Consider the following 13056-nt stretch of genomic DNA (forward strand, 5'->3'; position numbering starts at 1 on the left):
CACACCAAGCACACACTAGGGCCAATTTAGAATTGCCAATCCACCTAACCTGCATGCCTTAGGACTGTGGGAGGAAACCAGAGCGCCCGGAGAAAACCCACTCAGACATGGGGAGAACATGCAAACTCCACGCAGGGAGGACCTGGGAGCGAACCCGGGTCTCCTAACTGCGAGGCAGCAGCGCTACCACTGCGCCACCATGCCGCCAAGTGAATGACAAGAGATTGAAATAAGAAATAATGCAAAAACATGGAGATTAAACCATGGCCATCTTACCAGCATCGCAAAGTAGTGCACTGGGTCCACTGTTTTGATAGGAAGAAACATGCATGGGCATCAGGAAATTTGTGAGTCACTATGCTCCTCAGCCAGTGCCCATTGTGGCCATACATTTAAGATGGCCCTGGATTAAACGGTGTCTAAGGAGATGTCAGAGATGTTGTCAAGGAATAAATCTTTATGGTTAAGTAAACATTTTAATTCACATAAATAACATAAAAAGAACAATCATAAATGAGAAAAGAGACATAAAACATGAATCTCAGCCCCTGCCAGGGCAGATCATTACCTCAGCCACAACATATATATGATTAAAAAGCTCAGCCGAAACTGTGCTTTCTATCTTCATGTTCATTTCTCAACAAAAAGCTTGATCCACACTTGGATCACATCCTGCTAGTCAGAACTTCATACTAAGCCTTTTGTTTTCCCAATGAGGATGAACACAAAGTCTTCAATTAGGGGTCAATAATGGGGCTGCAGACTCGTCCAACACCATTATCAGTCTTTTGTATGTCACATGAAATTAAGTGGTGCAGAGGTACCAGCCTGATGATTACCCATTTTGTGTTTCCTACTTAAGCCTAAACATGGTGGTGTCTCACATTGGACTCTGCCAGGATGGGCCAGGAGGCTACACATTCTTTTGAACCTATAGTAATGTTAACGTATATGAAATTGTTTATGGGTAATTTTAATTTTTTTATTAACATAAGATAAAACTGGCTTTTACGTCTATTTTGTTTTGGAGTTTGTGCAGATCAGCTTTCTGCAAACTGCAACTGGAAAGGAAGGTTCACTTCAAAGAATGCTATAGCAGCTCAGTATGTGTTTTTTTTTTCTTGTTTAAAGCAAGATGTCTGCATTGGCTGAGCTGCTTATTTATTTTCACTCAGGAAGTCTTTAATGGTGCTATTTCAAGATAACTCTATTTAAAGGTGTTGTTATATGAAGCCATTCAAATCGTAGATGTTATTGTGTTATGGGAGAGGAAGAAAGGATGGGGTATCTACTGGATCCTTCAGACATACTGTCCTGTATATCTCCTTTACCTACTGCACCTCTTCCTTAATGGGCTGTAATGCAATGCCTGCTTTCAGCTTATAACTGATTTTATGTAACTCTGATCCCTGGTGTCTGCTGGAGTTGGTAATCTTTAATCCATATTCTCAATCAATCAAGTAACATAAAATGTTCATATTGGCTTCATGCAGTTCAAAATTTAAAATGGCCTGACTCTATATTGGCCACACTAGGCTCACAACATCATTCTGCAAAATTCTTTTTGATTTAAATATTGAGTCGCATTGCAGAAGTGGCCAAGTGGAAACTGCATGAAGTACAGTCAGGGCTGTATTCATACAAACATATTCAAGAATCTTTAACAAATTACCCATGTACTTGTAATCGAAACTGAAATCTTAAAGATTTCTAAAATGAACCTGGAATTAATACAAGGACAGTGTCACTCTTAGGTAGCTAAATGGACTCCATGTTCTCCTAATGTTGGTGATCTTCTCAAGATAGAAATGCTTCTTACTGGGTAATTTCTGCCCCCAATGACTGAAGTGCAGGGGCGTTTTATAAAAACAAATAGAGGGATTTTGCAAAATGTACAAAATGACATTTTGCCTTATCAGAAATGGTGAAATCAACTATGAAGTGACACAATGAAGGTAAAAATAAGATATCAGAGTTAAACAAACACCTTACAGACCCTCAGTTAGCTTCTTCCTTAAATATAGTACATGCCAACAGAGAAAAACAACAAGACAAAACAAGAAATAAGACAACAGAGAAAAGATGATTCTGGGATGCTGACCATAATACACTTTTCCAGTCATTTTCCATTAACTGTCTGTGCCCTGCTTTGGATTTTAACTTTTTCTTTTTTTTGTGAGATCTAATTGAACTTTTTCTTTGAAACTCTGCTTCTAAGGTCAGCATCCCAGAATCATCTTTTTTCTTTTTTTCTGTTGTAGATAACACATGTATGTGTCATGTATTCAATGAAAAAGCTAACTGAGGATGTGTAAGGTATTTATTTTCTCAAACTACAGACTCTGATGTACTTATCCTCTTACGCAGTTGCACATCTGAACCTTCCTCTTCTTTTTCTATCCTGATCAGATCTAGTTTGCTGTCTTCTATCGAAACATTAATGGACACCTTTAGTTTCTTGACAATCTGTTACATGGAATTCTGCAAAAAAAAAAAAAAGACTGATTTTTTTTTTCTTTTTTGGAAAAAGTTGTTTTATTTTGGCCATTTTTAAACCCAGAAATGAACTTTAGTAATGCAAGTACCTTGTAACGAAAATTTACAGAATAACAGGTTTCAGCGGTGCAAATGCAATTCTAAAGGATTCTCTAATAACCAACTTTCATTTAAAAATGACTAAATTAAGGATGAGCTAAGCGATTTCTTATTAGGACACTGAAGGAATGGCTGCTGAATATATGACTTTGCAGTCACATGTGAATAACAAATTAAAAATCAGTCACTTCAGGCAGTCATAACCAATAGAAAGAGTATGTCTTGGAAGTATGTTCAAATAATTTTAATGTTATCTTGATAAAAAATGTCTGTCAAAATATTACAATTTCAGGGTGTATCCTAACTTTTGAATGATTGTGTGTATATAAATAAATTACTCAGTTTAGGCATACAAAGTCCGTTCCTTTTTTTAATGTCAAAATGTAAACATTTGATATACAGCATTGATCCAATGAAATAAATTACTGGCAGTGTGTGAAAACAGGTATTTTATAGAATGCCTAGGAAATCTATAGAATGTGTGACGTCTTTAGGCAAAGCATGAATGTCTGTCACTTTTATATGCTATATACTTTCTCTAGGCATTGTACATTTACCTACGCATTATACGGAATGAGAAATACTATTTGCCTTTTGGCATTGCATAGAATACCTAGGAAATATTTTAAATTTTAATTGTTTCACGCTTTGACATTCAATTTTCAGCATTCTGTAGATTTCCTAGGCATTCTACACATTTTGCTTAATTTCACACATTCACGGTAACATATATATATATATACTTAGTGTTTCAGACCTTGCCAAAGTCAAAAATATATCTGCCCACCTAAACTCAACAGTCAGTTATTAGTGTAAATTTCCACATTTATTTTACTAAAGGTACGAATGTGAAAAATATAAAAATTGAAATGCATTGTTGGTGGATTTGCGTTTTAAAGCCGTGATTTCAGACGGTATCTCACTGCTGTGCGGCATGGTGGCGCAGTCGGTAACGCTGCTGCCTCGCAGTTAGGAGACCCGGGTTCGCTTCCTGGGTCCTCCCTGCGTGGAGTTTGCAGGTTCTCCCCGTGTCTGCGTGGGTTTCCTCCCACAGTCCAAAGACGACAACAACAACAACATTTATTTATATAGCACATTTTCATACAAACAGTAGCTCAAAGTGCTTTACATAATGAAGAATAGAAAAATAAAAGACACAGTAAGAAAATAAAATAAGTCAACATTAATTAACATAAATAATGTTATAAGAATAAGAGTAAGGTCCAATGGCCAGGGTGGACAGAAAAAACAAAAAAAAAAACTCCAGGTGGCTGGAGAAAAAAATAAAATCTGTAGGGATTCCAGACCATTAGACTGCCCAGTCCCCTCTGGGCAGACCATGAGGGTTAGGTGAATTGGCGATCCTAAATTGTCCCTAGAGTGTGCTTAGTGTGTGTGTGTGTGTGTGCCCTGCGGTGGGCTGGCGCCCTGCCCAGGGTTTATTTCCTGCCTTGCGCCCTGTGTTGGCTGGGATTGGCAGGATGGACGATGGATGGATGGATCTCACTGCTGCTGCTGACATTAAAGCGAATTTAAAAGAGAGACCTGTATAGTGACCAATAAAAATTGGACTGGTAGGGAGCAAGTTTGAAGAAACATGGAGCAAGAGAAAAAGAGTGCCAATTACAACAGAAAGCAACAGGAAACAGAGCACAACAGGAAGAAACAGCACTGAAATAAAATCTGTTTCTGTAATACAAGGGTCCCCAGGTTTGGTTCTGGAGGGCCACTGCAGGTGCCGATTTTTCCAACCCAGTTGGTTAATTTGAAGCCAATCCTTGGTTGATAATGGAACCTGGCATTAAATATTATTGTTTTTTAGTGACATGTCAAATCATTTTCTATATTCTGAATTTCTTTTTTTTCCCTCAAGGGTATCATCCTAATGATTTATAAAATAGAGCAGATTAGTAAATGTCAGTTCTTTCTTTTTTATTTTTCACATCCTTCCATATTTTTTTAAACCAAATACTTTGTGATGAGCACACATAATTTGCAAGTGGGACCAATTTAGGTTATTTTTTCTGTAGTTCAGTCCTGGGACCCCACTGAGACTATAGGTGTTTATTTCAACCAGTTTTACAATCAGCGACTCAGTTGATCTGTAATTAATCAAATTGTTTAATTTACTGGTCTTTTTTCTGCACTTCTGTATCTGGAAAAGTACATTAGTATGATAATTACATTTATAGGAAATGTAGAAATCTTTAAATCTTTGCCATAGTTTTACATGCATAACATGTTTTTATCATTTTCCTATTAATTCAATCCTTGCGGACAAAGACAATTAATGACAAGCAAAGGAGACACCTGGGAAAATGCTACTGAAAGATTAAGAGCTTCTTAAAGCTAGTGCACTCATTAGTGAATAACAGCCTAAATAAACAGACTATTGGGAATAGAAGAATGAAAATTATGATGACAGTGAAGAAAACTAGACAGATTAACTGTCACTCACAGTAAGCAGAAATGAGCAACTTGGTAAATTATAGTGGGAAAGCTGCATATTTCTATGTTTTTGCCAAACATTCACAAAATCACTGGCTGAACAGTTGCCATTCTGAAGGAAAGGTTGTTAAGGCTTGTAAAATGGCTGAGATATTTTATCAGTATGTATTTTTGTTCAGGTCAATGCAACTTGCATGTTATATTATTGAACCAGTAACGGCACACTGCACGAAGACACTTGACTTGAGCATTCATAGTTTTCCTCCTCTTTCTCTGTACATTTAGCATTCTTTTGCTCAGAGGTTGCGGCACTTGCTGCTTCCTGAGCTGCTCTTCTTTTGTTGGCATCTTTTCACCTTAAAACTGATTACAGTAAATCAGTGTTTGTGTTGCAATTACTTAGTACGTTTTCTTTAATCCTTCACTTAAGATGGCACTGAAGTCTTCAATCTGCCTCAAGAATGAATGAGGTTATGAAGAGATAGGGGAAGTGACGGCGAAGGTGGTAAGGATGAGAACGGTGCCCGTATGCATGCTCCACACGGCACCCTGCTGGCCGCTGCCGACAGTTGATAAAATACAATAAGAATAAAAAAGAGGAATAACCTTGGAGGTCAATCATCACCCTGAAAGGGAATAGTAGACGTCACGTAGTATATGTGTACCAAATTTCAGGTCAATAGGTCAAACGGTTTGCGAGCTATGGGTGAGTTAAAATCCTGGACAGACAAACGAACAGCCACTGTAGCATATTATATATAAAGATAGTTTACAAGTGTTTTGTTGGTGATAGTGTTATTTTTTTCATGTGCGTATGAGGTTTTAAAGTAGCAAATTGTCCAACAAAGTGTTCCATTTTGTGAATGACAGTGTTCCAAAAACCTGAGGGAGAGGAAAGTGGTAAAAAGTGAAAACAAAAATAAAGCTTTAGTGTGATAGTGACAGTAATGTATTTTAAATTATTACTAATATTATGTGTAATGTTGGGAAATTTGTTTGTTCCTGCCCTTGTGTTTTAAGGGAAAAACATTCAATTTGGTGATGGCATTTTTGCCCGATTCACTGGATCCACATGACAAGAGACGTTCAAAGTTTTGTTAATTGATTGCTTTTTATTAAAATGTATTTGTGAACAGTCACAAATGTGTTTTTGTTTGAACATTTAAATCAGAAAGATTATTCCTACATTAACAATGAACACCATTTCAATTAATTTTATTTTGAAATGTTGTCCTTGGCAGAAGAAAGGTTCAGACTTTTTGTAACAGTGACAGAAAAATTGCAACAAAATATGGCAAATGTGTAATTGTAAATATATTACATTCTGATTTTACAGGTACTCCTACTTGTGGAAAGTAAGGACATAGAAAAATAAGCTGGCATACTTTTAAAGTCTAAGCTCCAAGTTGATTCACAGGCCGTCTTGGTATTCATCCGTACATTATGACAGACATTGGTCCTGACATAATACCTGGTAAAGAATATGATGTATGTCGTCTTGGCGTACAAGGTTAAATATGTGTAAAAGTAGATAAAGAATAGGATTTGGCAGTCAAATGGCGCTTTTCCACTGCATAGTACGGCACGACACGGTTCAGTTCAGCTCACTTTTGGGGGGTTTTCCACTGGAAACAGTACCTGGTACCTGGTTCTTTTTTTAGTACCACCTCAGCCGAGGTTCCAAGCGCGCCGAACCGTTACCAAAAGCGTGACGTGTAAACTCTGCTGGTCACTGATTGGCCGGAGAAAATCGTCATTACTGCGTCACTGAACTTGCGACACGAGACACAACAGACCCGCTAGATTTTTAGCACAGCCAGCGAAGGTTCGGACGCACCATTTTGTTTTAACCAAAAATGGCTGTTTCGTGGTCTATTGAGGAAGTACAGACGTTCCTCTCGTTGGTAGCTGAGGAGCGGATCCAGCAAGAGCTGGATGGGGCGACGCGGAATAAAAAAGTTTTTCAGGAGGTCGCTTGTGGTGTGTTTACGATGATGTCACTGCAGTAGAGACGGCGCAACTATAACGACACGTGAATAATCCCGCCCACTCTAAAGCGGTACTAAACTGCAGTGGAAACGCAAACTGAGCCGAACCAAGGTGAGCTGTACTGAACCATGCTGTGCCGTACTATGCAGTGGAAAAGCGCCAAAATGGTGGACAAGCCTGGTAGTTCATTAGTTAGCAGTGTACAATCACAGCTCTGGAGATCTGAGTTCAAATTCCAGTATGTGTGGAACTTGCATGTCTTTATAAATTGATAAATCTGTTGATATTTTACCAATGGGAAAAATAGAAATATGGGCTGGTGGGAGGAAAGGACATTTTTAGGAGGGATTATTGCTAGGGATCCTGACACATTATCACGATATCTGACTCATTGTACAAAAATATTGCATTTTTTATACTTTAAAATACTGTATTCATTATTCTGATTTCATTCAAAAATATATTGCAATTTATTTGACCTTTTTACTGATTACATCTCGCCTGAAGCAGGGGCCTGAGTTGTCTCGAAAGCTTGCATATTGTAATCTTTTTAGATAGCCAATAAAAGGTGTCATTTTGCTGGGATTTTCGCTACATTCACGGTACAACACCCTAGTACTTAGTTAAAGTTAAAGTTGAAATTTTATTTGTATGGGCAAATATGTGCTAGTTGATTACAGCTAATCAAGAAAGACATTATATCAATTCATCTCACTTGAATCTTTTTTTAATTGTGGGAATGGATATCAAATATCTTAACAGTAAGGGCATGAATACACAGTGACTGTATACAAAAACATTGATACTTATAAGCTCTGAGAGAGTCCCCATCTGACAAGCCTCTTTGCTTATTATAGGAATGTTAGATATAAGGACTAAAAGGACTATAAGGACTAAAATTGAGATCAATATGTTTTATTTTTAAAATGTTCTATTATCTGTTGTGACAAGTGCTACTTGGCGTAGAAGAGATTTTAAATGAATAATTGTGCCTCAGAGTGCGCAGGCTCGGAATCGGGCACAGGTATGTCTCTGATGGCACTACTCCTGAGCTGATTGTGGCGCTTGTGTGCACTCATGTGCAAAAGCTGGCGAATCAGAATCTCGCATCGGAATGGGCAGAGGGTCACACTTGTGCCCAGTTAAGGTAATATAAGGAGCCTGCACGGCCAAGACGGGAATGGGGGGAAAAAAAATCTGAAAGAACGGAGGATAAAGCAGATGAAAGAACACAAAGACAGGAAGAGAGACAGCAGTGAGAGAGCTTGGCTGAAGCAGAGTGTAGGCAGGTGGTCGGGTGTGAGCCTCAAGGTGACAGGAACCTAAAGAAGGGGGTGTGGGAGGTGCACCTATTGAACGATTTCCAGGGAGTAGGAGTGATCCAATTTGTGCAGTCTCCAACAGACATTGATGGACAAGAAGCAGGAGACATTTGCTGCTCAGAGTGGCGGCCCAGGGTTGCCAAAGGAATAGACTGTTGACTGCCCCTGTTGGGATGGACGTCTCCAAATGGGCTAAGTGGAGGAGATGACAATTTTAGAGTGAAGTATTAGGGTTCTTGATTTTTTTTATAAAGGAACTTTTTCTGTGATTTTTAACCTTGTGTTTATGGAATATATTTATTTGATGGATTTTAATCTCCTGTGGTGGGCTGGCGCCCTGCCTGGGGTTTGTTTCCTGCCTTGCTCCCTGTGTTGGCTGGGATTGGCTCCAGCAGACCCCCGTGACCCTGTAGTTAGGATTTGGCGGGTTGGATAATGGATGGATTGATTTATGGATTTTAATCTCCTCATGGACCCTAGTTTTACAGATTATTTATTGAGTATTTATTATGAATGGAACACTGCACTCTTTGAACACTGTTTTTGAATGATTTAAATAAAAGCACTAAACACTTTTACACCTAACCCTTGGCTGCATGTGTGTGTCCTCCTTTGCCCAGTTTATCTCAGTACATGATTATCGAAGGTTCAGGTTCAAGAGGCTCCCAAACACAACAGAGAGCATGGAGCCGACCCAGACCGTCAGATATATAAACATTTATCCAAACATTTTGAGACATATAGGCCATTAATATGCTATTTTCAAATAAATGATTAACCTTTCATACACAAATAAAGTGTGCTATATAGTTCTCAAATATCATAAAAGTTAAAATGTTAATTAACCATGAGAAATACTCCTGTGATGCTTTACATCACCTGACTGTTTTAAATGATTTTTTTTTCATGTTTAGTTAGAGAAATAGTGATGGAAAATTAAAAAAAGATGAAAATAAAAATGGTAGCCAAGAAGAGTGTTATAAGAATTTTGATGTTTTGAAATGGAGGAAGTATGTAAAGACAATCAGGGAAAGAGATGAGATTGAAAATGAAAGGCACTTTGTTAATGTGGTTAAAGCACTGAACTCTAAACCACAAGGATGCCATTTCACAGTGTAACCCTGAGTAAGCTGTTTAACCATCCTGGGCTAAAATAGTAAAAAAAAAATATATATATTTACTGATCATTTAAGGCATCTAGGGTAAAGGCAATAATAATAATAATATGAAACAATGCCTAATTCAATTCATGGTCAGCAGCATAAAGTGTAAGGAAGGAACCAATCCTGAACTGACTAATAGAAGAATTGCTTTTTCTAAATTAAATAAAATATCTGATAAGACCTTTACAAATGCTGTTTTGGAAAATCTTCATTAAAAAATGAAGAAGTATTAGTAGTAGTAATAATAGGTTTTAGGTTTAGGTTTTATTTATTTATGTAGCACATGTAAAACAGCGAAAAGTTGACAAAGTGCTTTACATAGAATAAGAGCGAACAATAAGAAATAAAAGCCAGATAATGAATTATTAATAAAATATACGTACATGAACCCACATGCACCAACACACACACATAAATAGCTTATATAAAATTATGTAAAATAAAACACATAAGATGAACACATTATACAATATAAATAGATTTAAACTGAAACTCATAAGCTAAAAAGCAAGTGAATAAAAGTGTTTTTTAGCAGAAAATGAAACGTATGAAGTGTGGGAGCCAACCTTATCACGAGGGGCAAACTGTTTTAAAATTTAAGACCAGCTACCGCAAAGGAACAGTCGCCCCTTAGCTTCAACTGTGCACATGATACATCAAGCAATAGCTGATTTGAAGACCTCGGCTCCCAGGCCAATGAGTATGGAACAAGACGATCAGCTAAGTACGGTGGAGCTGACCCATGTAGGGCTTTTAAAACAAACACTGAAATCTTAAAATTCACCCTGTAACTAACAGCGAGCCTATGAAGAGAGGCCAACACCGGAGCAATATGATCCATAAATCCAAATCCAAAAATCTAGCAGCTGCATTCTGCACCATGTGCAGATGAGACGGTGTTGTACGGTATTCCCTGACATACAGGGCATTACAATAATCCAAACGAGACATGACAAAAGCATGAATAAGCTTTTGTAGGTCATTAAATAACAGAAATAAAAAAAAGTGATAAATATATTAATTCCTGTTATTTTGGGACTAACTGTTGGAGCCGACCAGGACAGGCCTTATGAGAAACATAGGACACAAGGAAAGGACCTAACTCAGTCAGAACAAGATAGTAGCTTACTCCAAGGAACAGACACCCAGACCCCAACTTTCACTCACACTATATAATTTTAGAATTGTCAGTTCTTGTTTATTTTTAATTGTATGGTAACCAAATATCCTGAATCTGAAAAAGTTGGAAGTGAACAAAGAAGAAAGGGGGGAAAGAATCCCAATTCTTTTTTACGTAAGTAAGTAAGATGAGAAGTGGTATGAACCTGGCTGTAATCTGATTTTTATCATCAGCTTGGTTTATGCAATCAGCAGTGGAACTGGAGAACCTTGGAATGAATTCCTGTGAGAGATCAGTTCCATTCAATGTATTTGTATAAGAATATCTTTCACAACAGCAGGCTCAGAGAACTGGCAAAACTTGAAGGCAAGTTGATTGCAGTTGGTCAGTTCTTCCATTTTTATACATTATGGAACACATTGTCCTACTACAATTAATTAAGATTATTGACCAGTCTCACCAGCATATTGTTGCCTTCATACATTTGTGTCCTGTAACTCATCCTGTGGTTGTAAAGGACACCTGTGGATGTGAGGCATTTTTCTCCGCCATCTGCTGAAAGTTTTTGAATGATTACAGTCCTGATATGCCTTATCTGCAGGGGCAGGTGCAGGTGCATGTAGAGGATAGCCATCTTATTTATAATCGTCTTCACTGTAATATCAGTACCAGCATATTAGGGGTTAAACCAACTTTTATCTGATGCAGAACTGGTAAAGGGGATCTCAAGTGGGCAGTGGATTGATTACATTTGGGTCAAAGTATCCATAAGTTAGTAAATAAGTAAATACAGGGGCTGATAAATTCTAAGAAAGCTGGCATGTATCATGTAGATTTGGGCACCCAGCCAACCTCAAATCCCATTTTGACAGATGTCTGTTTATCCTCTCCAGAGACTAGTCTCTGAAGTAAAAGCACTCCGTTGATATTTCCTATACATTGTGAAGAAATTGTCATTGGTAAATTGGAGGGGTCAAAGGCCTCCAGTATTGATTGTACAGGATACCCCACCCTCTCCTGTTACTCATCCCCACCGCAACCTTGTACTTTGCCTTTTGTGTTCCGTGGCATTTCTTGAGTTGGTGCAATGTGGCTGGAAAAAACTGTACTCTTAAGAGGTGTCCTTCTACAACTTCCCCCATGATGCCATTGAGTGCCAACTACTATAAATCCAGAAGTGCCTACCTCTAAATTAAAAGATTGATGTATTCCATGCAGAAGATGGCAGGACTCAGGAAATCTAATCTGCCCTGAGCCCCTTCTAAATCAGTCGCCCTGGAAATGCATAGAGTGTTAAACATTAACCAACAGCTTCAATCCTGACTATCAGAGTCACAGGACTCTGACAAACAGCAGAAAGATCGCATAATAAAATTGTCCATTTGGTGGGGAGTGGAAATATTCGGCAAAGGCAGAGTACGAAGGCAGTGGGGAGAAGAATGAAGTAGACACTGGAAGGTAGGTTCCTTTGGAATAGGTGCCCTCTGGGATCCTGGGATGTGGGGAACTTCTAAGGTGGAACCAGCATTTCTCACTTTTGCATGCTTGATAATTTCTCTTTAGCAACAGCCTGGAGGGGTGTTCAGGCCCTCCTCCTCTGCCTCTCCATCTGCCATTTATAAGCAATCGTACAAATCCACACTTCCTTAAAAATCGTTCCTCCTTGACTTGTAGAGTAAGGCTAACTTTTTGATGATTATTTAGATGGTACCCGAGAACACACAAAGGCCTTTTGGGTCATTTATGAAGACTGGCTAGACAGGCAAGGAGGGCTTTACTGAAAGCTGTAGATCTTGAGCTTCTGGTGGGAGAAGGGGCTTAGTAATGGAGGAGAAAAGACACCTTCCACCCTTTTGTAAACTGCACTGGCACAGGTTTGTGTATGTCAGCTGTTGCTAAATCATTGAGGGTGTGCCTAATGCATTCCATTTAGGGGGGCATTGTGTGTTAATGAAGGATTAGGAAGATGGTCTTTTAAATGATGCCATGAGCTTAGCTATGTAAGTTTTCTTTTGACATGCTATTGTATTGCCACCTGCTTGGCACTGGATTCAAGGGTTGATTTACCTGGTACCAAAACTGTGGGTAGACCTGGGCGGTTGTCACGGGACCGACTGTGGAGTACTGACTAGGCACTGAACTAATGGATAGATTTGCTGGTGATAATTTTTGCATTGGACCCATAGATACAGCTAAGTAGGGTTAACATAGGCCCTGTGAATAGACTTGGTGAGGATAGTCATTGGGCATTTTGGAGAATGAAATTCTGGTATTAGACTCCGAGGTAAAGGTAGTGAGTGGTAATTTTAGCACTAGACTCGTGGATAAAGCTGGGTGATGCCAAGTTGTAGCCATGAGGTATAACTTTGGGACACATTTGTTATTAGACCTTGAGGAGAATGTTGGATTGACCCGTGGA

General features: G+C 38.5%; 1 protein-coding gene across 4 annotated transcripts in view; it reads left to right on the forward strand.

Moving 5' to 3' along the window:
* Window positions 1-13056, forward strand: part of LOC120524950 (vitamin D3 receptor A-like) — a 171427-nt gene that overhangs the window by 80357 nt on the left and 78014 nt on the right. Inside the window, exon 1 of one of the 4 annotated variants that reach the window (XM_039746849.1) lies at window positions 11984-12095. The exons of the other annotated variants lie outside the window; for them this stretch is intronic. The gene's annotated coding sequence lies outside the window, so the exon portion shown is untranslated. Of the gene's footprint in view, window positions 1-11983; window positions 12096-13056 lie in introns of those variants that run through there. 4 annotated transcript variants of the gene reach the window in all.

This window comes from Polypterus senegalus, chromosome 3 (assembly GCF_016835505.1).
Source record: "Polypterus senegalus isolate Bchr_013 chromosome 3, ASM1683550v1, whole genome shotgun sequence".
NCBI lineage: Eukaryota > Metazoa > Chordata > Cladistia > Polypteriformes > Polypteridae > Polypterus > Polypterus senegalus.